This window comes from Schistocerca gregaria, chromosome 4 (assembly GCF_023897955.1).
Source record: "Schistocerca gregaria isolate iqSchGreg1 chromosome 4, iqSchGreg1.2, whole genome shotgun sequence".
Taxonomy (NCBI): Eukaryota; Metazoa; Arthropoda; class Insecta; order Orthoptera; family Acrididae; genus Schistocerca; species Schistocerca gregaria.
In genome coordinates, this window is record NC_064923.1 from 136906241 (window position 1) to 136931270 (window position 25030).

Below are 25030 nucleotides of genomic sequence, written 5' to 3' on the forward strand. Positions count from 1 at the left end.
TCGTTGGGCATTTTGATCACAATAGCCATCATCAACACTATATCGACCCTTTCCGCAGTTGGTAATCGGTCCATTTTAACCATTTTAATACGGGTGATGTATCCCGAAGCAAATTCCGTCCACACTGGCTTAACTTTAGGTGATACCACGTATTTATACTGTTGTGACTATTACACCGCCATCTATCACAAAGTGAAAAAGTGGTCCAACTAAAACATTCATATTTCTTTACGTACTACACGAATATGTAATAAGAAATGGGGGTTCCTATTTTAAAAAACGCAGTTGTTATCCGTTTGGCCTATGGCAGCGCCATATAGCGGGCCAACCATAGCTCCGTCTCGTTTCCCCTTTCAAACTAGACGAGTTTCGTTGTTTGTAATTTTTTCGTTTGATGCTTATTTCGTGAGATATTTGGCCCGGTCACTATCAATGGACCACCCTGTATAAGTCAGTGGGTTAAATCAGGCCGTTGTCGTTATGTCTGGTGATCAGAATATTTACACCACTAACTCTTCTCGTCTTGCCTGCCAAATACGGCAGAGAAAATTTTTCGGCCACCAGGGTTCGAAACAATCTACTTTTGCGTCGAGTGCCTCCACACAATCGTGCATTAACGGCGTCTGGCACGGAGGCGCGTTGTAGCCGTAAGCTCAGACTACTCGTAGATCATGCAGTCGTCGATACTGAAGTACTGCATTAAAAAGCTTTGCAAATATTCAGTCAGATCTTTCTATGATTTGATAGTGACTCAAACAAGTTCCTTTTAATGCTCATAAATGTAAAGTTATGTACTTCACAAGACGAAAAGACGTAGCATCTTATGACTAGAAGATGAATGAGTGACAGATGAAATCAGACGACTCGTGCGAATACCAGGGTATAACGATACGTAGGGATCTGAAAGGGAACGATTGGACAATTTCTGTTATAGATGAAGCAGGTTGCAAACTTGATTTGTAGGGTACTTGGATAACGCAGTTCTAAAAGGAGATTATTTGCAATAGACTTGTGCGATCCATCCTAGAATATTAAGCAAATTTATGGGACCTTATCCAGATAGGACTAATGGGGGATATCGCACGTATACAAAGAAGGGCAGCATGAATAGTCAGCCGGCCACAGTGGCCAAGCGGTTCTAGGCGCTTCAGTCCGGAACCGCGCTGCTGCTAGGGTCGCAGGTTCGAATCCTGCCTGGGGCATGGATGTGTGAGATGTCCTTAGGTTAGTTAGGTTTAAGTAGTTCTAAATCTAGGGGACTGATGACCTCAGATGTTAAGTCCCATAGTGCATAGCGCCATTTTGAAGCATGAATAGTCACAGACTTGTTTGATCCATGCAAGAGCATTACCGAAATGCTGAAAAAGTGAAGTGTCAAACGCCTGAAAATAGTCGCCAGCTATCCTACAACCATTATTAAGTCAGGAATAAAGGAATAAACTGAATCCCACTAGGTATCTGCCTCTTTGGGGAGTGTAAAGACAAGATTAGACTATCACAGGGTCCAAAGAGGCCTTTAAACAGCCATCCTTCCCGCTCTCCATACGCGATTGGAACGGGAAGAATGTCTGACTCAATGCAGCACTGCCGTACACTTTATTATGGGTTTGCATGGGTGTAAATGTAGATTCAGAATCTCAAATCGTACTGGGGACAACCTTGCTAGATTTTTTAATAAATATTTATTATGTAACTGAAAGACTATCACAAACAGAAAAGAGTATGTCTCGTCACAGACAGAAAATGGGTTTGTCTTAGTTCGCCGATTCCGTAGTACGTAGTAATCACAGAATTTGGACTGGAACTGTGTAGACTACTCAGTCAAATGGAATGTGTAACACGTTGATAAAGTATAATGTGCATGTGATCGACCAGGAGGAAGATCCAGTAAGTCAATATTTATAAAATTCGAAATAAAAGCGATTTCCAAGTTTGAACTGTGATTACTTCAATATACAGAGTGACAATTATTGAACTATATGAAACAAAATAGTCATAACTTCTGAACGGTTTGCGTCAGGACGTTCAAACAGCACGGTTGGCTGTGGGGCATGTTGCGAATTAGTATGCGCAGTATGGTTTGGTTTAGCGACGAAGCCCATTTTCATTTGGATGAGTTCGTCAATAAGCAAAATTGGTTCATTCTGTGGGACTGAGAATATGCATTTCGCGATCGAGAAGTCCACTATCCAAAGTAGCCCTCATTTCGACAATATGTGGTTCATGCAAAACGGAGATCGACCGCATCGAAGTGGAAGAGTGATGTCCTGGAGGAGCATTTGGGGACCGCATTCTCGCTATGGAGTACCCAGAGGTCACTGGCATGGGCCGGCCGCTGTGGCCGAGCAGATCTAGGGTCTTCAGTCCGGAACCACGCGGCTGCTACGGTCACATGTTCGAATCCTGCCTCGGGAATTGATGTGTCTGTTGTCCTTAGGTTAGTTAGGTTTAAGTAGTTCTATGTCTAGGGGACTGATGACCTCAGATTTTAAGTCCCATAGTGCTCACAGCCGTTTGAACCATTTTGTCACTGGCATGGGCCTCGATTCGTCGCCATATTCTCCGGATCCGAACATATGCGACTCCGTTTTATGGGGCTATATTAAAGACATGGTGCACAGCAATAACCCCAAAACCATTAGTGAGCTGAAAACAGCCATTCAGGAGGTCATCGACAGCATTGATGTTCGATACTTCAGCTGGTCACTATTCGTCTGCGCCACATCATCGCCAATCACGGCAGGAATATCGAACATTGCATAAACTAAATCTGAATATCTGTAGTGACATTCACATGTTGAATCAAGTTTGTGCACGCCGTACTTTGTAAGGAATTTACGTTTTTTTCACATAGTCCATTAATTGTCATCCTGTATGCGAACACACATTACTTTTCACTTCATACGTTAAACGTCTCTGGTGCATCTAATGTGGAATTAGCGTTGTTGCCATCCGTAGTGTTCAATTAATGAAGCAATTTCCAATGATGCTGTGAAATGTCACATTGTAAGAGGAAAGATACAGTTCAGTCGAGCGGAGCAGAAGCAATAATTCCGTAATAGTAGCTAATTAATGAGTTTATGATTGTGATAATACAGCAATAATACACACATCACGTATATTTAGCCGTGGGTCAGCTGGATAAAGAACTTCACACCATCAGTAAGGCAAAACTTAATCAGGTTTTGCAGTTTTTTATATTTTAGCCGTGAAATTGGAAGGAGGTATAGAACAAGAAGGAACGAAAGATAGCTACAAATATGTTGTGTACACGCAAGTTCTGTAGTTAAACATACAATTATAAGCAGATACGGGCACTACAAACCGCCTATCCATTGTTGACATTGTGTTAGTGTTCTATGATGCCAGTTTGCATTCCTCCGTGACAAGTCGTTTGGTATTCCAGCATACGGCAGTAGCTGGGCTTAGACGATATTATCTTAATAGGCTGACTTTTGAAAGGGCATGTTGCAGCTACTTTGACTCAACAGTGTTTTCCATTTCAGGATTAACAGTGACTACAGTCAAATAACGTAGCTTACACCTGAATGGTTCGGTCATTTCCTTGAAATTTTCAGGCCTTTGCCTTTGTGTTCCATAATCCATCATTTTTATCGCACTCTGATTACAAGTGACCACGCAAAGTGAATGTAATTTTTATCTTCTTCAGGCAAATAATTTGACTGAATAAAGGGGAAGATCAGGAAGTTTTTATTGTGACCACCAACAGAATCACAAAATGTACAGGATGTCCCACGAGGAACAGTCAGTATTCAGCAACGTTACAGGAACGATTCTTCGAAGCAAAACTGTCTAATACACATGGTCTCTAAACTGCACACCTTAAGGTGCCATTCTGTGAAACACATCCCTTGTACCGGATGACTTCTGATTTCCATATTTTGAGTGGTGACAGTATCCATCAGAACAAGAAAAATTTCCAGTGGACACGGGCTTTAAAGCGTATACGTTAAGAGCTACGAACACTTCTTCATCTTTTTTATTTTGTGAAACTCATCTCTCCTATTGAACAAGTGAACGTAGCTCTTAAGGTATGTATTTTAGAGCACATGTTTAGTAGATTATTTTTGCTTTGGGTGATCTTTCCTGTCATATCTCTGAATACTAACCATAACTTCTCGGACGCCCTTTGTTGAGCTCTTCAGTGTCCTCATCCAAAGCATGAGCCATGAAGTGAAAAATAAATGACCCCATTTAATTTGCACCAAAAATGTTCAAATGGTTCAAATGGCTCGGAACACTACGGGACTTAACATATGAGGTTATCAGTCCCCTAGAATGTAGAACTACTTAAACCTAACTAACCTAACGACATGACACACATCCGTGCCCTTGGCAGGATTCGAACCTGCGACCGTAGCGGTCGCGATGTTCCGGACTGAAGAGCCTAGAACCGCTCGGCACAGCTGCCGGCTTAATTTGCAACCTTTTCCATGATGCATTCAGCATACACATAAAAAAGGATTCCACTGTTGCTAGAACATAGATAGTGAATGATTACCTCGAAAGTTGTTTGCGTATTTAGTGCGGACGCATTTTTGCAAAGTCTTTGCAGATAGGCATCTTCTTTTTGTTCTCCTTGCCCAGTTTATTTGAAGGGAGGGGTGGGAATGGAGAGATTGCAACAAAATTGTGTTTGCTCTGCTCCCTCGTGGCCGGATGAGTCACCACTGGTTTGGCTGCTTCTTTCCACTGAAAACAATACTTGCTGATTCTTTCCCTTTATAGCGATACTTTGAATGCTAACATATCTTGACTCGCTTGGTTTTTTTTCAGTTTTAGCCTTTCCACAGATGCCTATGATCAGTATGAATCGAGCCTGATCCATCACATAAAGAAAAAGAAAACTTAGGCATCGATTTTTGCCAAAGCTGGAAGGCTAAAGAGACAAGAGGCTCTTAAAGAGGTTAACGAATATTATTAACTCTGAAGTAGGTGATCTATTTTTTGCCGATACTACATCCTATGTAGAGTTCAGTTGGAAGCCGTTGTCTCGTTGACAAGATTGTCATTTATTTATATTTCCACTCTCTCTTTGATGACCGAATTCTGGTTCTGAGCACTATGGGACTTTACATCTATGGTCATCAGTCCCCTAGAACTTAGAACTACTTAAACCTAACTAACCTAAGGACACCACACAACACCCAGCCATCACGAGGCAGAGAAAATCCCTGACCCCGCCGGGAATCGAACCCGGGAACCCGGGCGTGGGAAGCGAGAACGCTACCGCACGATCACGAGATACGGGCTACCGAATTCTGGAACGATGGTGCGGCACAGTACCTCTGTTTTTCGTTGATGCTATGCTATTCCACGTCAGGCTTGTCTGGCTGAAGTGAACATTCCTCACGTACTGTGAATAGCACTGCGAAATACACTGCAGTGTCTTCAGGATGTCCTCTATGCCACACTCGCAACTGCTGCTTTAGAGGCAAGGTGACCATAGCCTTTTTTTCTGACCTAAGCAAGTTTTCGATTTTAAACGTTGAGGTTAGATGTAACGTTAGCAAAAATACGCCATGAATGCTCTGTTGTGAAAGTGGCGGAGACAGCCGCAAAAAAAAGAGAAGCAACACCAAGGACTCGACACCAGAACCTTCCCTCCCTCCCCACTCCACTACTGGGGGCGGGGGACGAAGCTTGGAGGGACGCGACTGGTGCACCCATTGAACCCTCGGTGGAGGAGTTGGCACTCCAGCGCCTATAAATAAATGATCTGGACGTCAACCAGAAACGTTCTGTGAAGATGAGTGGGAAATTTGTCGAAACGACGCAAAAACACTGTCCCACCACCAGGCACGACATTTCCAGTGAAACGTGACTGAACAAACCGTTGCGCCCTGGGCAGAGGAGTTGGCGGTCCAGCACCTATAAAGGAATGAACTGGGCATCAACTTTCCCAGAAGATGATGAATGATAAATCCGGTGAAACTTTGCGAAAACACGACATCACTTCTCGACTGATAACTCGTGAAGGTTTTTTTCAACGCCGTATCAATGATTGAAAGCATAGCAGAGGAAAAGAATCATAGAGGCAAACCAAGATTTGAGCACAAACGGCAGGCCGTCTATGGCGTGGGGTGCGGAAGAATTGGTTACATGAAGAGGACAGCTGGCAGGAGACAGGAATGGAGACTGCGTCTAACCAAACATTAGTGTTACAAACATTAACGTGAAACACTAATTCCAAAACTTGCGTGACAATCATTATTTAACGCTGTGGCCGCAGTTGATATGCTCTGAAGCGACAGTTCAGAAGAACTCAAAGCTTTTATTTCCTTTTATGTGCGTCTCGCTGCCAAGCTGTGCTTTGGAGTAATTTAAATAGTCGATATGGGGATCAATAGGAGGAAAGATCGAAACCGGTTATCCCTAATGAAGTGACATAGACAGTGACTTCCTTGATTATAATTACTTCACGTCTTCAATTATGTCATCTTTATTTATTACACTGTTTCACAGGGTATCACGAATACTACCATAATCATGTAGTATATGAGAACTTCTGAAGCGTCATTGTACAATGAAATCTATGCCCCTCTTGGGAGTCGGTTTCAAATTTGAATTTGATGAGGGAAATAGCAGAAACGTACATTGAGACCCTGTAATATATGAAAATCATTACGCGAACTAGATGGTATTTTTGACCAAGTTTGGTCGTCCATGTTCTTTTTGGTCGAAATAGGAGTATGAATTGCTGTTGTCACTCCCCACCTTGCAGTAATTGCCACTTGTCACAACGTGTTCTGGGAAGAAGTAGATGGCGAGTTCTTCAATTTTGCTTGTGTTGCTCACATGTATTATAATTTGAGAGTGTGAAAGTGTAAGGTGTTAGGTAAATCCAACACCTGCCATGAAAACCCTATCATAATAAGCAAATCTACTAGTATGTCACATAGCTCCGAATAAATCGTGACATTAAATTAACCAAAGTAATACAAGTAACGAGTGAGCAAATGGGATGCCACAGACTAACACAAGAATGCCTAAATGCATATCGTACCTTCCCACCGTGAGCCAGACGCAGTTCCGAGGGGAGAAACGAGGACAGAAGCCGAGAGCCGAACCGTGTTAAGCTAGAAGGCCCTACGATAAGGGTCGGACTGGACACCCACGTCACCAGCCTTCCTCTAAGTATACCACCCGCACGTTTTAGCGTGAGAGTTTTTCGCGTCCCTGTTACGTCAAGGACCACCCCCCAGCCCATGTTAAAAGCTAGAGCCCTCCAGAAAAACAGTATAGATCTTACGATAACACAAAAAGGGCCACTACCATCAGCAAGTTTTAGCGTGAGACTTTTTCACGTCTCAGGTACGTCAAGGACCACCCCCCAGCCCATGTTAAAAGATAGAGCCCTCCAGAAGAACAGTATAGATCTTACAATAACGCCAAAAGGACCACACAAGCTGCAGGTTTTAGCGTGAGACTTTTTAGCGTCTCTGTTACGTTGCAAACTTTAAAAACATTGCCCCTCCACGAAAAGTATAACGTTTCTCATTGGATAGACAGAATTTTTGTAGGTGGAGCTTAAGGTTATCATTGAGACCCTGATTGGTCAGATGGAAACACAGCCAGATAGTTTTTTAAACCAACTTCGGTAAATTGTAGTAAGGAGAAGTTAGGAGAGAGTTGGTTCCGAGACGGCGAGCGGGATGGCTGGTGCGCCGGCCGCTGTCGCCCTGACGCTGCCTAAACACCGACAAGGTAATGAACGCACGCGATGCCGCATTTTTGAGCGCATAAGGCTTCACTCAGAACTGCAGAAGACTCATCTGTTACACCCCTTTTTTGCGTAATACTAGTGTCGATCGTTAATTAAAACTCATGGTGTTCACATTTGCCACTTGAAGAAAAGATCTGAAACGCGATGATTTTTCTTTTATATAGTTATTGAGAAGCCACATCAGCCACTGTAATTTACGACAAGTTAAATAAGTAATTAAAGATAATTGAGGGTCACTGTAGACCATTTTGATAGTTTTCTCTTTTGTGAAACTTATATGAAACCTAGATTAGAGATGTGATATGGCATAGGTCATCCTTCGATCGACTGTAGAACTTAGAAACCCATTCAGGGAATATTCGTTCACATTTTTGTTGAACGCAGTTTGTTTTTACCATCCTGTATTAAAACATTTCCTTTTATCAATAGTGCAATTTATAAACGATGTTTTGTGAGTAGAATAAAATTTCCAATGGTAAACTTAACTGCTTTTTCGACGTTATTTTACCAGCTAACTAAAAATAGGGAAGCCTTGAACCCTTTCCACTGATTTTCGTTAGTATTAAGATTCTTTTACAGGGAGTGCAGTGGAGCTGACGCTGAGATCATTTAGTATCTGGTTATTCATTGCTAGTCTTACTGAACTATTCTGAATTCTACATGTCATGTGTGGTCTGGCGTCTCCTTACCAGCAACAGGTCCCAGGTTCAAACTAATTAATTCCCTACAAAACACGCTCAGAGCGTCGTTGCGCGAAAGTGGTAGGGAGACACGATATAGAACAATCAGACACTACCATGAATGTTTAGAAAAGCAATCATGAGCAAATTCACATAAAACCTGTGTGTGTGTATGTGTGTGTGTGTGTGTGTGTGTGTGTGTGGGTGTGTGTGTGTTTACAAAAGCATAGATTAGTCCCAAAAACAGGATATCTAATTCTAATGACCCAGAAATAGTATGGAAATGCTATATGACTTGTGAATTCAATAGAAAATACTCTCACAACACATAAATTTCATGAATTTTAGGACAATGAAAGAAATGCAGCTGTGTATTTAGTACTTGTATAATGCATTCTGAATACTTCATAACAGCTGTAACCAATGCCGCCCACGTCGACCTGCCTTCATTCTCACCTGAGACTTTATAGTACGCACAGTAGGGTTGTTTATTAATGTTGTTTAATGGAAGCTTCACAGATGAGAGTCTATTCATCAGAGTACTTGCGAGTTGTGAAGTTAGCTCTGGTAAGGTAACGACATGACACCAAAACAATGTGGCCCAGTGAAGTAACGGAAATATAAGATGATGATGTTGGTGGTTAAGCGAAACCGAAAGAAATGAATTAATAACTTGTATATTACCAGTAAATACAAGAAGACAACGTTACAGCCTCACAAGGCGTTTCAATAGACAATTTCTAGATCTGAATTTGTAAATAGAAGGAACATCGTCTACGTCGCAGATAATCCTAGCTGAATGAGAAACTAATCTTTATACGTAAGGAGGGGGTGAAGTCTTTAAATGCACAATATCACAAAGTAAAATAATCCGTATGAAGTGCAGTAACAAACTACCAAACCGTTACGCATTGGATTCTTTTTGTTTCTTTTTGTTTCTTTTCTTTTGAGTTTTCAGTATTCTGACTGATTTCATTCTGCCCCTCTTTTCTGCACTAACCTGTTCACCACAGAGCTTCCTACGTCCTCGATTTTTTGTTGAATGTATCCAAGCTCTCTCTTCCCTTGTAATTCTTTTTTTCACTCTACAACTCGCTCTAGTACCAGAAAGGTTATTCCCTAATGTCCTATCATCCTGTCCCTTCTTCTTGTCAGTGTTTCCTTTCTTCTTCGATTTCGTGGAAAATCCTACTTATTCCTTGTCGCATTAGTTCATTGAATTTTCAGTATTCTTCTGTAGCACCATACCTCAAACTCTTTGATCTCTTCAGCTCAGTCCTTACCGCTGTTTATCATTCACTGTAATACAATCATGGACTCCAAATGTACATTCTCAGTCTTTTCATTCTCAAATTAAAACCCATGTTTGATGCCATCATATTACTCGTGGCCATGAAATTTTGCTTTGTCTGCAATAGTCTACTTTTTATGTTCTCCTCGCTTTGTCCATCAATGTTTAATTTATTTACAAAGTATCACAATTCCTACACTGCGTATGCTTTGCAATTTCTGCTACTTCACGTTAATTTCGTCTTTTCCCGTTTTACTCGCAGTCCACATTCGGTTCTCATTAGACTGATCATTCCTTTCAACAGATCGTGTAATTCTTCTTCACTTTCACCGCGGGTAGTAATGTCATCAGCGAATCTTGACACTGATATGCTTTCAACCTAAATTTCAATCCTCTCTTGAATCTTTCTCTTTTTGCCGTCATTGCTTCTAATAATTGGCAACCGATGCTGTACAATTACAATAAAGTCATGAAATGTTCAATTGACTCTTTTTACTAGAACAAGTTGCGCGTTTCGGGATTACACCCATCTTCAGACATCTGTTACAAAAAAGTCAGAGCATAACTGAGCAACACACTCAACAAGTCTCAACGTCACAGAAAATGAGCTGGACGTATGAATTACATACCACAAACTTCAACTCCTACCTAACCAACCAGGCGTACAGCCTTGACAACTCAAAGAAAGTGTCAAATAACGTATGAGTGCGACACAAGAAGTCTTGAAGCAGAGTGTATATTGACGCTAAACAAGTCAACTAGCAGCGAAGTGCCCTCGGTAGAGGGTGCTGCATGGTCATGTGCTCCATGCGTTCACAAGTAATTTAATAATAATATACTGAGCATATAACATCTTACAGGGTGTAATTACGACTAGCAATCGAAATGGTATTTCCGTACACGTTAACACTAAAGGATTTTTTAAAAACTCCTACATTATTTAAATTGCCATACTATGCCTATAGCCAGTAGTGGCACTAAGCACAACTCAAATAATATGTCAATATAAAATAAATAATAGGGGGGGGGGGGGGGGGGAGTTCCTTCATGAATAAACCTTTCAACCTCTCAAATCTCTAAAAGAATACCACCAAATTAAATATAACCAACATTATCCGTCATAAACTAAAACCCTGTGATCAGCTCGCGTACGCAAACCTCTTAGGCGCTATCTGTTAAAGCCAGCGGCAACCACATCGGCGGCAGCCATCCGCCTATAGAATTACAACAAAGTGATATTCTTGGGCCGTGAGTGCCCAAAAAGAAGCCATCAAACAACAACTTACACCCCACTACCACATGGAAAAAGTGAGAGGGAGAGCATTTTCATAAAATCCCAAAACACACACGTGGGTTACACGACATGGCTCTGAGCACTATGGGACTTAACATCTATGGTCATCAGTCCCCTAGAACTTACAACTACTTAAACCTAACTAACCCAAGGACATCACACAACAACCAGCCATCACGAGGCAGAGAAAATCCCTGACCCCGCCAGGAATCGAACCCGGGAACCCGGGCGTGGGAAGCGAGAGCTACCGCACTACCACGAGATTCGGGCATATACGACATGCATTCCTTATATAAACTATTGGCCCGACAATTTGCCCCAGTCCTACCTATGCTATCCGGATACCGGAGAGCTCTAGATTTAAAAAAAAAAAAAAAAATAAAAAAAAAATAAAACATTAAAAGTGTTAAAACTTTCAAGTCTAAAATCAATAAAATAAACCATAATATCACCAAGGACCACCCAAAGGGTACGGTGGTGAACAAATCCGTATATGCCAAGCCATCTAACTTTCCCCGTATGACGTTAAACTGGCCACCCACTCATCAAAAAACCTAGCTTATCGTAACGGTACGAGCACAGAACACCACCAGCTCCTGTAAAATACACTATCATACTTCTTGTGAGGGGATAATAGACACCAAGTTCAAAATAGTATCCGTTCAAACAAGCCAAAAAAAAAAAAACAGCTGTACGCACCGGAAACCAGTTCATTAAAGACTTGGTGGGCAGGGTGCTGTATACGTGCATAGATCTTCAGGTCTTCAAGGTTATATAAAGTCTTCCCTTTTGGTTATAAATGCAGAATCCTTAGACTACCTGCTATCGGGGCCTGCTTATGGCCAGTATCCCTCATACGGCACCCCATCCCACTATTATTACTACAGTTATGTTCTCTAAACTTTATGGCAAAATCCCTACCCGTCTGGCCAATGTATGTCCCAGCACATCCTCCACACTTAATTTGGTATACATCGGACTGCTTAAACGTATCTGTTTTCCCTTATTCCTTATGCCGTAATATTCCCCCCAACTTCTTCCTTGTATGGAAGCCAACTCGAACGCCAGCCTTCCTTATGCCTCTAGTTATTTTTTGGCTACATGGTCCAACATATTCCATTGACACAAACTTACTATTTAATTTTTGGCGGCCCGACTAGCGCTTCTTGCCAAGAATTTTAGCTCCAAACTCTCGTATAAATTTTTCAGAGTACCCGTTAGCCCTTCCTATCCTTACAATCATTTCAATCTCCCTATCAGTGGCTTCTGTGCTCAAATTAAATCTGTATAACCTGTTGAACATTGACGAAAAGAACGCCCTTTTACGTGCGGGGCGTGGGGTGGGGGGTGGCACGAATCCACCACAATTATTATGTCTGTTGTGTTTGGCTTCCGAAATATGCCTATTTCCAACCCATTCCTATTCTTAGTAATTTGTATCTCGAGATTGCTGAGGGAATTTTCGATTTCTACCTCTACTGTGAACTTAATTTCCCCATGCATACTATTAAACTGGATAGCTAGCTGATCTATCTCATCCAACCCCGCTTTAAATAAAATAAATATGTCATCAACATACCTCTTGTAAATTACAATGTCATTTAGCAAACCGCTCTGAGAGCTGAAAAGCTTTACCTCTAGATTATTCATAAAAATCTCTGATAAAAAGCCTGAGAGACTTGACCCCATAGCAAGGCCATCTTGTTGCACGTAAGTTTTACCATTAAATGTGAATTAATTAAATGACAAGGTCAGTCGTAATAACTCCATAAACTCAACTACTTCATTATAAACCGTCTTACCACTCCTTAGCAAATTTTTGTGGATAATTCCAGTGTCTCACTGACCGGGATGTTCGTATACAAATTCACTATATCAAATGAGGCTAACCTAAGGACACCACACAACACCCAGCCATCACGAGGCAGAGAAAATCCCTGACCCCGCCAAGAATTGAACCCGGAAACCCGGGCATGGGAAGCGAGCACGCTACCGCACGACCACGAGATGCGGGCGGGCGCATTGTTCTTGGTCTTCCACTCTTATTGTTCCTTCTTGATTCTTGTACATATTCAATAATACTCGTCCTTCCCTGTAGCTTTTTCCTATTTTTTCAGAATTTATTGCACCATTTTACGTTGTCCATTTTGTTTTTCTAGGTCGACTAATCTTACGAGCATGTCTAGATTTTTCTTCAGCCTAGCTTCCAATATCCAGTGCAGTTTCAGGACTGCCTCTCTCGACATTTCCGAAAGACAAACAGGTCCTCTACTTTCTTTTATCCTTCTGTATATTTTGTCAGCAGCTTGGATGAATGAGCTGTTAAGATACTGTGCGATAGTTCACTCAATTTTCTGCCCTTAAAAACCTATGAAGACCTATTCCACTGTACGCCAGCACATGTCCCGATACCTACAGGAAGAGTGATCTTGACTAAATACCACCACACATCACGAAAAGTCTTTTCCTTAGAGCAAATAAATTGTAATGATCTCAACCAGTTCCTCAAGCATTGTAGAATCTGTATAACAGCATGGACCTCCACAAGGCAGAGGCAGCCTTTCTCCCAACGTAAGAGCCCATCACAGAGCCTCTTCGACTTTTCCATCCGGAGCCAGAAAAAGCAAGGTACAAGCAAAGGTAATAAAACGTAATGGCAACTCTCATTCAAACGGGCTGAATCCTGTTGGCTGAAAGCAAAACGGACTTTCAAAGGCACAGTGACCATGCAAAGAGATTGCTGCAGAGCTTGTATCGACTGATCTAAAATGGTCACATTCGCATGGAATGACTAAATTTAAGTATCGCTACTCACAGAAAAAAACAGGAAACTGAAAGTTCTGAGTAAACAGGTACGGTACCTGTCAAGCAACATATCGGAAACGAGAACCCTGAGGTATCGTGAAAATACACTGATCAGCCAGAAGGTTATGACCACCTACCTAATAGTATGTCCCCACCTTTGCCACGGATAACAGCGCGTAGTAGCATGAAAACAATGGGGTTTTGGTAGGCTGCTGAACGGAGATGGCACCACATCTGCAGACACAAGTCACGTAATTCACCTAAATTCCGGGGAGGGAGACGATGAGGCCCGAACCCACACTCAATCACATCCCAGATGTTTTCGATCGGGTTCAGATCTGCCGAGTTGGGGGTGGGGACTTCGCACATCACTTGGAACTCGCAATGTGTTCGTCGAACCACTCCATCACACTCCTGCCCTTATGACATGGCGCATTATCTTGTGGAAAAATGCCGCTGCCGTTGGGAAAGATGGTCGTCTTGAAGGGATACTCGTGGTTTGCAGTCAGTGTGCGATACTCCTTTGCCGTCACGGTGCCTTACATGAGCTCCACTGGATCCATGTTCCTCAGAGCACAATGGAGTCGCCACTGCCATCATGCAGCCACTATGTCAAAGAGCTGTTCCCCTCGAAAACGACGGTATTGCGACCTCCAATCGGCATAATGAAGTTGGTATCAGAATTCATCAGACCATGCAACACTCTGCCGCTGCGCTAACGTCCAGTGCCGACGGTCACGTGCCCATTTTATTCGTAATTGCGGATGACGTGGTGCTAACATTGGCAAGGCTGTGGAGGCCCATCGTTAGGAGTGTTCCATGTACCGTGTTTTCCGACACGCTTGTACTACGCCCACCAATAAAGACTGATGTTAGTTCCGCCACAGTCCGCCGCCTGTCCTGTTTTACTAGTCGACCCAGTCCGACATCTGTAAGGAGGGGTTGCCGTCCAACCCCCCGACATCTGGGCGTGGTTCCACCTCGGTTTTGCCACTTGTTGAAGGAAACACAGCACTCCTCGAACACCCGACAAGACCTTTCTTTTTCTTGGTCGTCAGTCTACTGAGTGGTTTGATGCGGCCCACCACGAATTCCTTTCCTGTGCTAACCTCTTCATCTCAGAGTAGCACTTGCAACCTACGTCTTCAATTATTTGCTTGACGTATTCCAATCTCTGTCTTCCTCTACAGTTTTTGCCCTCTACAGGTCCCTCTAGTACCATGGAAGTCATTCCCTCATGTCTTAGCAGATGTCCTATCATCCTGTCCCTTCTCCTTATCAGTGTTTTCCACATATTTCTTTCCTCTCCGATTCTGCGTAGAACCTCCTCATTCCTTATCTTATCAGTCCACCTAATTTTCAACATTCGTCTATAGCACCACATCTCAAACGCTTCGATTCTCTTCTCTTCCGGTTTTCCCACAGTCCATGTTTCACTACCATACAATGCTGTACTGCAGACGTACATCCTCAGAAATTTCTTCCTCAAATTAAGGCCGGTATATGACATTAGTAGACTTCTCTTGGCCAGAAATGCCTTTTTTGCCATAGCGAGTCTGCTTTTGATGTCCTCCTTGCTCCGTCCGTCATTGGTTATTTTACTGCCTAGGTAGCAGAATTCTTTAACTTTGTTGACTTCGTGACCATCAATCCTGATGTTAAGTTTCTCGCTGTTCTCATTTCTACTACTTCTCATTACCTTAGTCTTTCTTCGATTTACTGTCAAACCATACTGTGTACTCATAAGACTGTTCATTCCGTTCAGGAGATCATTTAATTCTTCTTCATTGTCACTCAGGATAGGAATGTCATCAGCGAATCGTATCATTGATATCCTTTCACCTTGTATTTTAATTCCACTCCTGAACCTTTCTTTTTTTTCCATCATTGCTTCCTCGATGTGCAGATCGAAGAGTAGGGGCGAAAGGCTAAGCCTTGTCTTACACCCTTCTTAATACAAGCACATCGTTCTTGATCGTCCACTCTTATTGTTCGCTCTTGGTTGTTGTTCATATTGTATACTCCTGGAAATTGAAATAAGAAAACCGTGAATTCATTGTCCCAGGAAGGGGAAACTTTATTGACACATTCCTGGGGTCAGATACATCACATGATCACACTGACAGAACCACAGGCACATAGACACAGGCAACAGAGCATGCACAATGTCGGCACTAGTACAGTGTATATCCACCTTTCGCAGCAATGCAGGCTGCTATTCTCCCATGGAGACGATCGTAGAGATGCTGGATGTAATCCTGTAGAACGGCTTGCCATGCCATTTCCACCTGGCGCCTCAGTTGGACCAGTGTTCGTGCTGGACGTGCAGACCGCGTGAGACGACGCTTCATCCAGTCCCAAACATGCTCAATGGGGGACAGATCCGGAGATCTTGCTGGCCAGGGTAGTTGACTTACACCTTCTAGAGCACGTTGGGTGGCACGGGATACATGCGGATGTGCATTGACCTGTTGGAACAGCAAGTTCCCTGGCCGGTCTAGGAATGGTAGAACGATGGGTTCGATGACGGTTTGGAAGTACCGTGCACTATTCAGTGTCCCCTCGACGATCACCAGAGGTGTACGGCCAGTGTAGTAGATCGCTCCCCACACCATGATGCCGGGTGTTGGCCCTGTGTGCCTCAGTCGTATGCAGTCCTGATTGTGGCGCTCACCTGCACGGCGCCAAACACGCATACGACCATCAATGGCACCAAGGCAGAAGTGACTCTCATCGCTGAAGACGACACGTGTCCTTTCGTCCCTCCATTGACGCCTGTCGCGACACCACTGGAGGCGGGCTGCACGATGTTGGGGCGTGAGCGGAAGACGGCCTAACGGTGTGCGGGACCGTAGCCCAGCTTCATGGAGACGGTTGCGAATGGTCCTCGCCGATACCCCAGGTGCAACAGTGTCCCTAATTTGCTGGGAAGTAGCGGTGCGGTCCCCTAAGGCACTGCGTAGGATCCTACGGTCTTGGCGTGCATCCGTGCGTCGCTGCGGTCCGGTCCCAGGTCGACGGGCACGTGCACCTTCCGCCGACCACTGGCGACAACATCGATGTACTGTGGAGACCTCACGCCCCACGTGTTAGCAATTCGGCGGTACGTCCACCCGGCCTCCCTCATGCCTACTATACGCCCTCGCTCAAAGTCCGTCAACTGCACATACGGTTCACGTCCACACTTTCGCGGCATGCTACCAGTGTTGAAGACTGCGATGGAGCTCCGTATGCCACGGCAAACTGGCTGACACTGACGGCGGCGGTGCACAAATGCTGCGCAGCTAGCGCCATTCGACGGCCAACACCGCGGTTCCTGGTGTGTCCGCTGTGCCGTGGGTGTGATCATTGCTTGTACAGCCCTCTCGCAGTGTCCGGAGCAAGTATGGTGGGTCTGACACACCGGTGTCAATGTGTTCTTTTTTCCATTTCCAGGAGTGTATTTGGTTATATCATCGCTAGTCTCACTGAACTCTTCTGAATTCTACATGTCATGTGTGGTCTGGCGTCTCCTTACTAGCAACAGGTCCCAGTTTCAAACTAATTATTTCCCTAAAAAAACACGCTCAGAGCGTCGTTGCGCGAAAGTGGTAGGGAGACACGATATAGAACAATCAGACACCACCATGAATGTTTAGAGATGGTTTCCTTTTTACTTTTTAGGCGATGGGGAATCCGAATGTTCCACTGCTAGGTTTTGCTCCTTTCTTTTAGGATCGTAGTGAGACAGTTAGTACTGTCCCTGTTGATTGCGCGCATAAATAAAAACTGGATAGTGTGATACAGCTGCAACATTTTCGCTGCTTTCTCGGCTCGCGGAACGGCGAGACATTTCGATATGGCAGTGCCTGTGTTGTTCAGAAGTGCATGCATGCTCCTACGGATATCGGGCAAGCGACTTTCAATTAAAATGTCTCTCCTGTGCGGCAATATACGTAATGGTTATACCAGTGTAGGTTATAGACATACGTTTGACGAAATTTGGAAGTTTTGGTCTGTCCTTGATGCTTGCTCTGATAGCCTAATGATAGGTGACTGCTCACGAAAAGGGAGAAATCTGGGTTCGTATCCTGGGCCACCAAAAATTTTCACTATCGTCATCCCATTATACAGTTGATGGTAGTCCATATTCGAAACAGCGAATACATTACACGTATGGAGATACTTTTGTCATTTTCAGAATATCGTATAAGAAGTTGGAAATTGATCCATGACTGATTTTGACGTTTTCCACTAACGTCTCGTTTGTGACACGTCGGTTACCTAGTTCAAGTAGCTCCACTTCCCGCACGACTCCCGGTTCATAACTGAGAAATTACCTGTCCCTCTGCTCTTCGTCATTTACACTTGTTCGACCACAGTGGTGGTGTGTCCGCCACCTGGCCACTGTGGTAGGATGTTACATGGTTACCAGCTCAGCATGTATTGTTGGAGCCTCGTTCCCCTTGAAAGGTAGAAAACTCGTAAACGTACAATACTACACTTCATAAATGAGTTGCGCCATTCAGACATGTGCCTGTGAAACTTAATGACTACCGATCGTAACAGCGCTTCCTTGAGCAGAAGCTTTAGTGTAGTTTCAGTTCAGATCTTTTTAGTCCAGCAGAGTCTAGCTACCTTAAGACATAGAGAAACAAGTCACGAGCTTTACGGTACAAAATCACTGAGGCAATCTCTGAAAGTTTTCAGTTTTCCAGAGGGAAACCTAATGACACCACAGTACTTACGATGGACTCCGCGCCGGCCGCGGTGGTCTCGCGGTTCTAGGGGTACAGTCCGGAGCCGCGCGACTGCTACGGTCGCAGGTTCGAATCCTGCCTCGGGCATGTATGTGTGTGATGTCCTTAGGTTAGTTAGGTTTAAGTAGTTCTAAGTTCTAGGGGATTGATGACCACAGATGTTAAGTCCCATAGTGCTCAGAGGCATTTGAACCATGGACGCCGCTGTCTGTTAAGACCATCACTAACGAACTTGTTGATAGGCTGCATGCTCAGTCATAGTCGATAGTCGAGTTCAGTTACAATATTGAGTTAAACAACCGCAATACTTTTCGCATGAAAGAAAACCAAAAGACCAAGTAATTCGGTGAAGTGGTGGAACGGAAGCTCGTAACCTGGAGACGGTATAGGATTCTGATTCAGGAAGCTGAACTAACACTTTGCCGTCCGCACGTCTCGTACAAATTTATTCGCTTGGCGCCGGCAGCGATAATTCGGGTTACTTGGCTTGTCGCCGGCCACTTGTTACCCTTCCGTGGATGACAAGCTTCAAACACAATGACTTTTGCACGCTTTAATTTTCCGGATATCCTTTATTTTGCCATATCTTTCCAAAACCTCGAATTTTCTTTTCAAATAAATTCTCTGCAAGTTCTACACTGTTATAATAATTATCCATGTTGAGGTGAAACCACTTTCCATCAGAAGGTGTCAATAGTTCCATCACTATTTTTGCTAAAGGCTGTCCAGCGCCGGAATATATCTTGAATGAGGAAATGTATCCCGTACTCGAATCACACAGCATCCGAATGAGTATGCCACATTTCGTAATTTTCGACGGATTTTAAACTTTAAAATTTAACCATGCCACGGTATCGTTCCTTCATCAGTTGAGATGTTTTGACTTAGATTAAACGATTCTTTAAACTTATTGGAAAAATAATCCATTCGAATTGCACTTTGACAAGCCAGTCGGCATTATCCGGTTTATTGTTGCTGTCGGAAAAATGTAGAAATGATAATATTTGTCTGCATCGGTTGCGGGACATGGTTTTGCGAAACATTAGTGTGTCAGTCAACGGATTCGTTGACCAATAATCATAGATCCTTGCTTTTTCTACAGTTCCCATAAGGAGAGGAAGAAGCCCAAACCATTTTCGGGTCCCGTAACGTAGACAAATCTGGCATTTTTGAAATCCAGTTTCCTTCTATTGCAATTTTGACTGCACTACTTGGTTTCGTTGCTAATATATTCAAATATATCGTTCCCAGTATATAATTCTACGATATCCTTGACGTTCTGTGAATCTTTGGGAAATATGTTTGGACCCGGGGATCCTTCAAATTTATTACTGGTCCTCGGTAAATCAAAGTCTGACCACTGTGCACTGTCTTCTTCGTCTGTTTCAGCCGAATCAGTTGGCAACCGTAGCTTTTGCAGAATTCATCTTGGACGTATTTCACTATCTTCCTACGATTCTGCTTTACTTGAATGTTTATGATATCCAATGTCTTCATCCCAATCGGCCAAGAAGTACGCGCATTCATTGTAAATAAAGCTTTTCGTCCGCCATGATGAAAGGGCACAAATACTTATAAAAAAAAAAAACGTGTTGACTTGTGTAACTTATTGTTACCTAAACAAGAAACCAACAGAATGCAAAAGATACTAAAGTGCTGTCGAGGCCACTGCGGGATACTATGCACACGACACCACTGTGGTGTCACCGGCCGTTGGCCGCTATTTCGCGCACGACACCGCTGTGGTGTCGCCGGACGGCATAATTTTAAGCGGACACTGGTGGGTGTAATCGGCGCAGTAGAAGCGCTTCCGTGCTACCTCACAGCAACTTTCAAGCCCTAACAACCACGTCTTGGAGCATATTTTGCAAGTTGGTTGATCTAGGGCAGTGGTCGGCAAACGAATGAGTCCAAAGAGTCACATATCAAAGTACAAAGATTGAATTTTATTTTGAGAGCTAAATTTGTTACACTTTAACAATACTGAAGTGACAAAAGTTGTGAGATACCTCCACATATCGTGTCGGACCGCCTTTCGGTCTGCGTAGTGCACCAGCTCGGTTTGGCATGGACTCAAGAAGTCATTGGAAGTCCCCTGCCATGTTGCTTCTACAGCCGTCCAGTTGAGAAGCTCTGTGCTGTATTCTGATGTTGAGAGGAAGTCTGCCTTTGTCTGGCTTTGGCCTAAGCTGCTAGACGGATGTGAATATGCAAGAGGAATTGCTCAGATCATTGCAGTCTAGAATGAAAGTGTTTCCGTAGCGCGGTCAGTGTAGCACGATTTAGTCAAGACCACTTCACGTGTTGGTAGGGGGGTGCGTGCTTACGCAGTTGGTGTCCAGACGTTGCTAAGGGCGAGTATGTGCAAGAACCATCCGAAAATCAGCTTAAGAGGTCAAGTAGTCCAGCTGCTTACAAGAATAATATACAGAAGACTGGAAAAGAAAACTGAGGATCTGGTAGATGACGATCAGTTTCGTTTTAGGAAAGGTTAATGCACCAAAGAGGCAGTTCTGACCTTGTACTTGATAATGAAAGCAAGATGTGAAATCGAGACACGACCATTGGATTTCTCAGTTTAGAAAAAGTGCTCGACAATGTGAAATGATGCGTGATATTCGAAATTCAGAGAAAAATGAGAATAAGCTACAGGGAAAGACAAGTAATGTATAGCGTGAACAAGAATGAGGTGGGAGCAATAAGACTCGAAGAACAAGATCGATGATTTCGGATTAAAAACTGTGTAAGACGAGGATGCAATCTTTCACCCATACTGTTCGATCTATACTCGAAGATACAATGAAGGTAACAAAATTCAAATAAGTGGTTCAAATGGCTCTGAGCATTATGGGACTTAACAACTGAGACCATCAGTCCCCTAGAACTTGGAACTACTTAAACCTAACTAAGCTAAGGACATCACGACATCACACACATCAGTGCCCGAGGCAGGATTCTAACCTGCGACCATAGGGTCGAGCGGTTCCAGACTGTAGCGCCTAGAACCGTTCGGCCTCTCGGACCGGCGAAGGAAACAAAAGAAAGATTCGAAAGTGGGATAGAAATTTCGCTGATACCATTGCTGTCCTCGGTGATAACGGAAAATAATTACAGCATCCGTTGACAGGAATCAGCATTCTAATAATGAGTACATAATTGGGACTCTGAATAAATCGGAATATGTGGGACCATCTCGATCGGGCAATACGCGCCGTGGATCCTCAGCTGAGAAACAGAGCGCAGCTGAGCACGGGATTCGAGTCAGCATGGCTCCACATCCGCGTTGGTATCTTTCAGCAACACACTGACTCTTTTCCTGCATGTCTTTCGCTTTAAAAGGCGATTATTCAGAGTTTAGAGAGGTGGTCACATTAACGAAACTGGACAGCGTATGTCGACAAATCCTATCAAGATGATTTTTCTGAAGTCTTGCTTCCACGCAAAATCAGAATTGTTACCGTTGTAAGTGGGCTATTTAGGTTTTTATGTTGGTAACGCCACGTAGCGTTTTATATGAAAATCACTGACTGTGCTGTGTGCAGTCTGTGGCTGTTTTGCATTGTTGGAATATTTGCTATTGTAGTGTTGGGCAGTTGGGTATGAACAGCACGTAGCGTTGACAGTTGGAGGGGAGCCGCCATCAGTGGTGGACGTGGAGAGAGAGATGCCAGTTGTGTGAACGGACGATCTGGACGTGTGGCCGTCAGAGAAAGGAAATTAGTAGAAAATGGTTCTCAGCACTATGCGACTTAACTTCTAAGGTCATCAGTCGCCTAGAGCTTCTACATCTACATCTACATCTACATCTACATGACTACTCTGCAATTCACATTTAAGTGCTTGGCAGAGGGTTCATCGAACCACAATCATACTATCTCTCTACTATTCCACTCCCGAACTGCGAGCGGGAAAAACGAACACCTAAACCTTTCTGTTCGATTTCTCTTATTTTATTTTGATGATCATTCCTACCTATGTAGGTTGGGCTCCACAAAATATTTTCGCATTCGGAAGAGAAAGTTGGTGACTGAAATTTCGTAAAAAGGTCTCGCCGCGACGAAAAACGTCTATGCTGTAATGACTTCCATCCCAACTTGTGTATCATATCTGCCACACTCTCTCCCCTATAACGCGATAATACAAAACGAGCTGCCCTTTTTTGCACCCTTTCGATGTCCTCCGTCAATCCCACCTGGTAAGGATCCCACACCGCGCAGCAATATTCTAACAGAGGACGAACGAGTGTAGTGTAAGCTGTCTCTTTAGTGGACTTGTTGCATCTTCTAAGTGTCCTGCCAATGAAACGCAACCTTTGGCTCGCCTTCCCGACAATATTATCTATGTGGTCCTTCCAACTGAAGTTGTTCGTAATTTTAACACCCAGGTACTTAGTTGAATTGACAGCCTTGAGAATTGTACTATTTATCGAGTAATCGAATTCCAACGGATTTCTTTTGGAACTCATGTGGATCATCTCACACTTTTCGTTATTTAGCGTCAACTGCCACCTGACACACCATACAGCAATCTTTTCTAAATCGCTTTGCAGCTGATACTGGTTTTCGGATGACCTTACTAGACGGTAAATTACAGCATCATCTGCGAACAGTCTAAGAGAGCTGCTCAGATTGTCACCCAGGTCATTTATATAGATCAGGAACAGTAGAGGTCCCAGGACGCTTCCCTGGGGAACACCTGATATCACTTCAGTTTTACTCGATGATTTGCCGTCTATTACTACGAACTGCGACCTTCCTGACAGGAAATCACGAATCCAGTCGCACAACTGAGACGATACCCCATAGCTCCGCAGCTTGATTAGAAGTCGCTTGTGAGGAACGGTGTCAAAAGCTTTCCGGAAATCTAGAAATATGGAATCAACTTGAGATCCCCTGTCGCTAGCGCCCATTACTTCGTGCGAATAAAGAGCTAGCTGCGTTGCACAAGAGCGATGTTTTCTGAAGCCATGCTGATTACGTGTCAATAGATCGTTCCCTTCGAGGTGATTCATAATGTTTGAATACAGTATATGCTCCAAAACCCTACTGCAAACCGACGTCAATGATATAGGTCTGTAGTTAAATGGATTACTCCTACTACCCTTCTTGAACACTGGTGCGACCTGCGCAATTTTCCAATCTGTAGGTACAGATCTATCGGTGAGCGAGCGGTTGTATATGAGTGCTAAGTAGGGAGCTATAGTATCAGCGTAATCTGAAAGGAACCTAATCGGTATACAATCTGGACCTGAAGACTTGCCCGTATCAAGCGATTTGAGTTGCTTCGCAACCCCTAAGGTATCTACTTCTAAGAAACTCATGGTAGCAGATGTTCGTGTTTCAAATTCTGGAATATTCCATTCGTCTTCCCTGGTGAAGGAATTTCGGAAAACTGCGTTCAATAACTCCGCTTTAGCGGCACGGTCGTCGATAACAGTACCATCGGCACTGCGCAGCGAAGGTATTGACTGCGTCTTGCCGCTTGTGTACTTTACATACGACCAGAATTTCTTCGGATTTTCTACCAAATTTCGAGACAATGTTTCGTTGTGGAACCTATGAAAGGCATCTCGCATCGAAGTACGTGCCAAATTTCGCGCGTCTGTAAATTTTAGCCCAGCTTCGGGATTTCGCGTTCTTCTGAACTTCGCATGCTTTTTCCGTTGCCTCTGCAACAGCGTTCGGACCTTTTTTGTGTACCACGGGGGATCCGTTCCATCTCTTACCAATTTATGAGGTATGAATATCTCAATTGCTGTTGCTACTATATCTTTGAATTTGAGCCACATGTCGTCTACATTCGCATAGTCAGTTCGGAAGGAATGGAAATTGTCTTTTAGGAAGGCTTCTAGTGGCACTTTATCCGTTTTTTTAAATAAAATTATTTTGCGTTTGTTTCTGATGGATTTGGAAGAAATGGTATTGAGCCTAGCTACAATGACCTTGTGATCACTAATCCCTGTATCAGTCATGATGCTCTCTATCAACTCTGGATTGTTTGTGGCCAAGAGGTCAAGTGTGTTTTCGCAACCATTTACAATTCGCGTGGGTTCGTGGACTAACTGCTCGAAATAATTTTCGGAGAATGCATTTAGGACAATCTCGGAAGACGTTTTCTGCCTACCACCGGTTTTGAACAAGTATTTTTGCCAACATACCGAGGGTAGGTTGAAGTCCCCACCAACTATAACCGTATGAGTGGGGTATTTATTTGTTACGAGACTCAAACTTTCTCTGAACTGTTCCGCTACTGTATCATCGGAGTCTGGGGGTCGGTAGAAGGAGCCAATTATTAACTTAATTCGGCTGTTAAGTATAACCTCCACCCACACCAATTCGCACGGAGTTTCTGCTTCGACTTCACTACAAGATAAACCACTACTGACAGACACAAACACTCCACCACCAATTCTGCCTAATCTGTCTTTCCTGAACACCGTCTGAGACTTCGTAAAAATTTCTGCAGAACTTATTT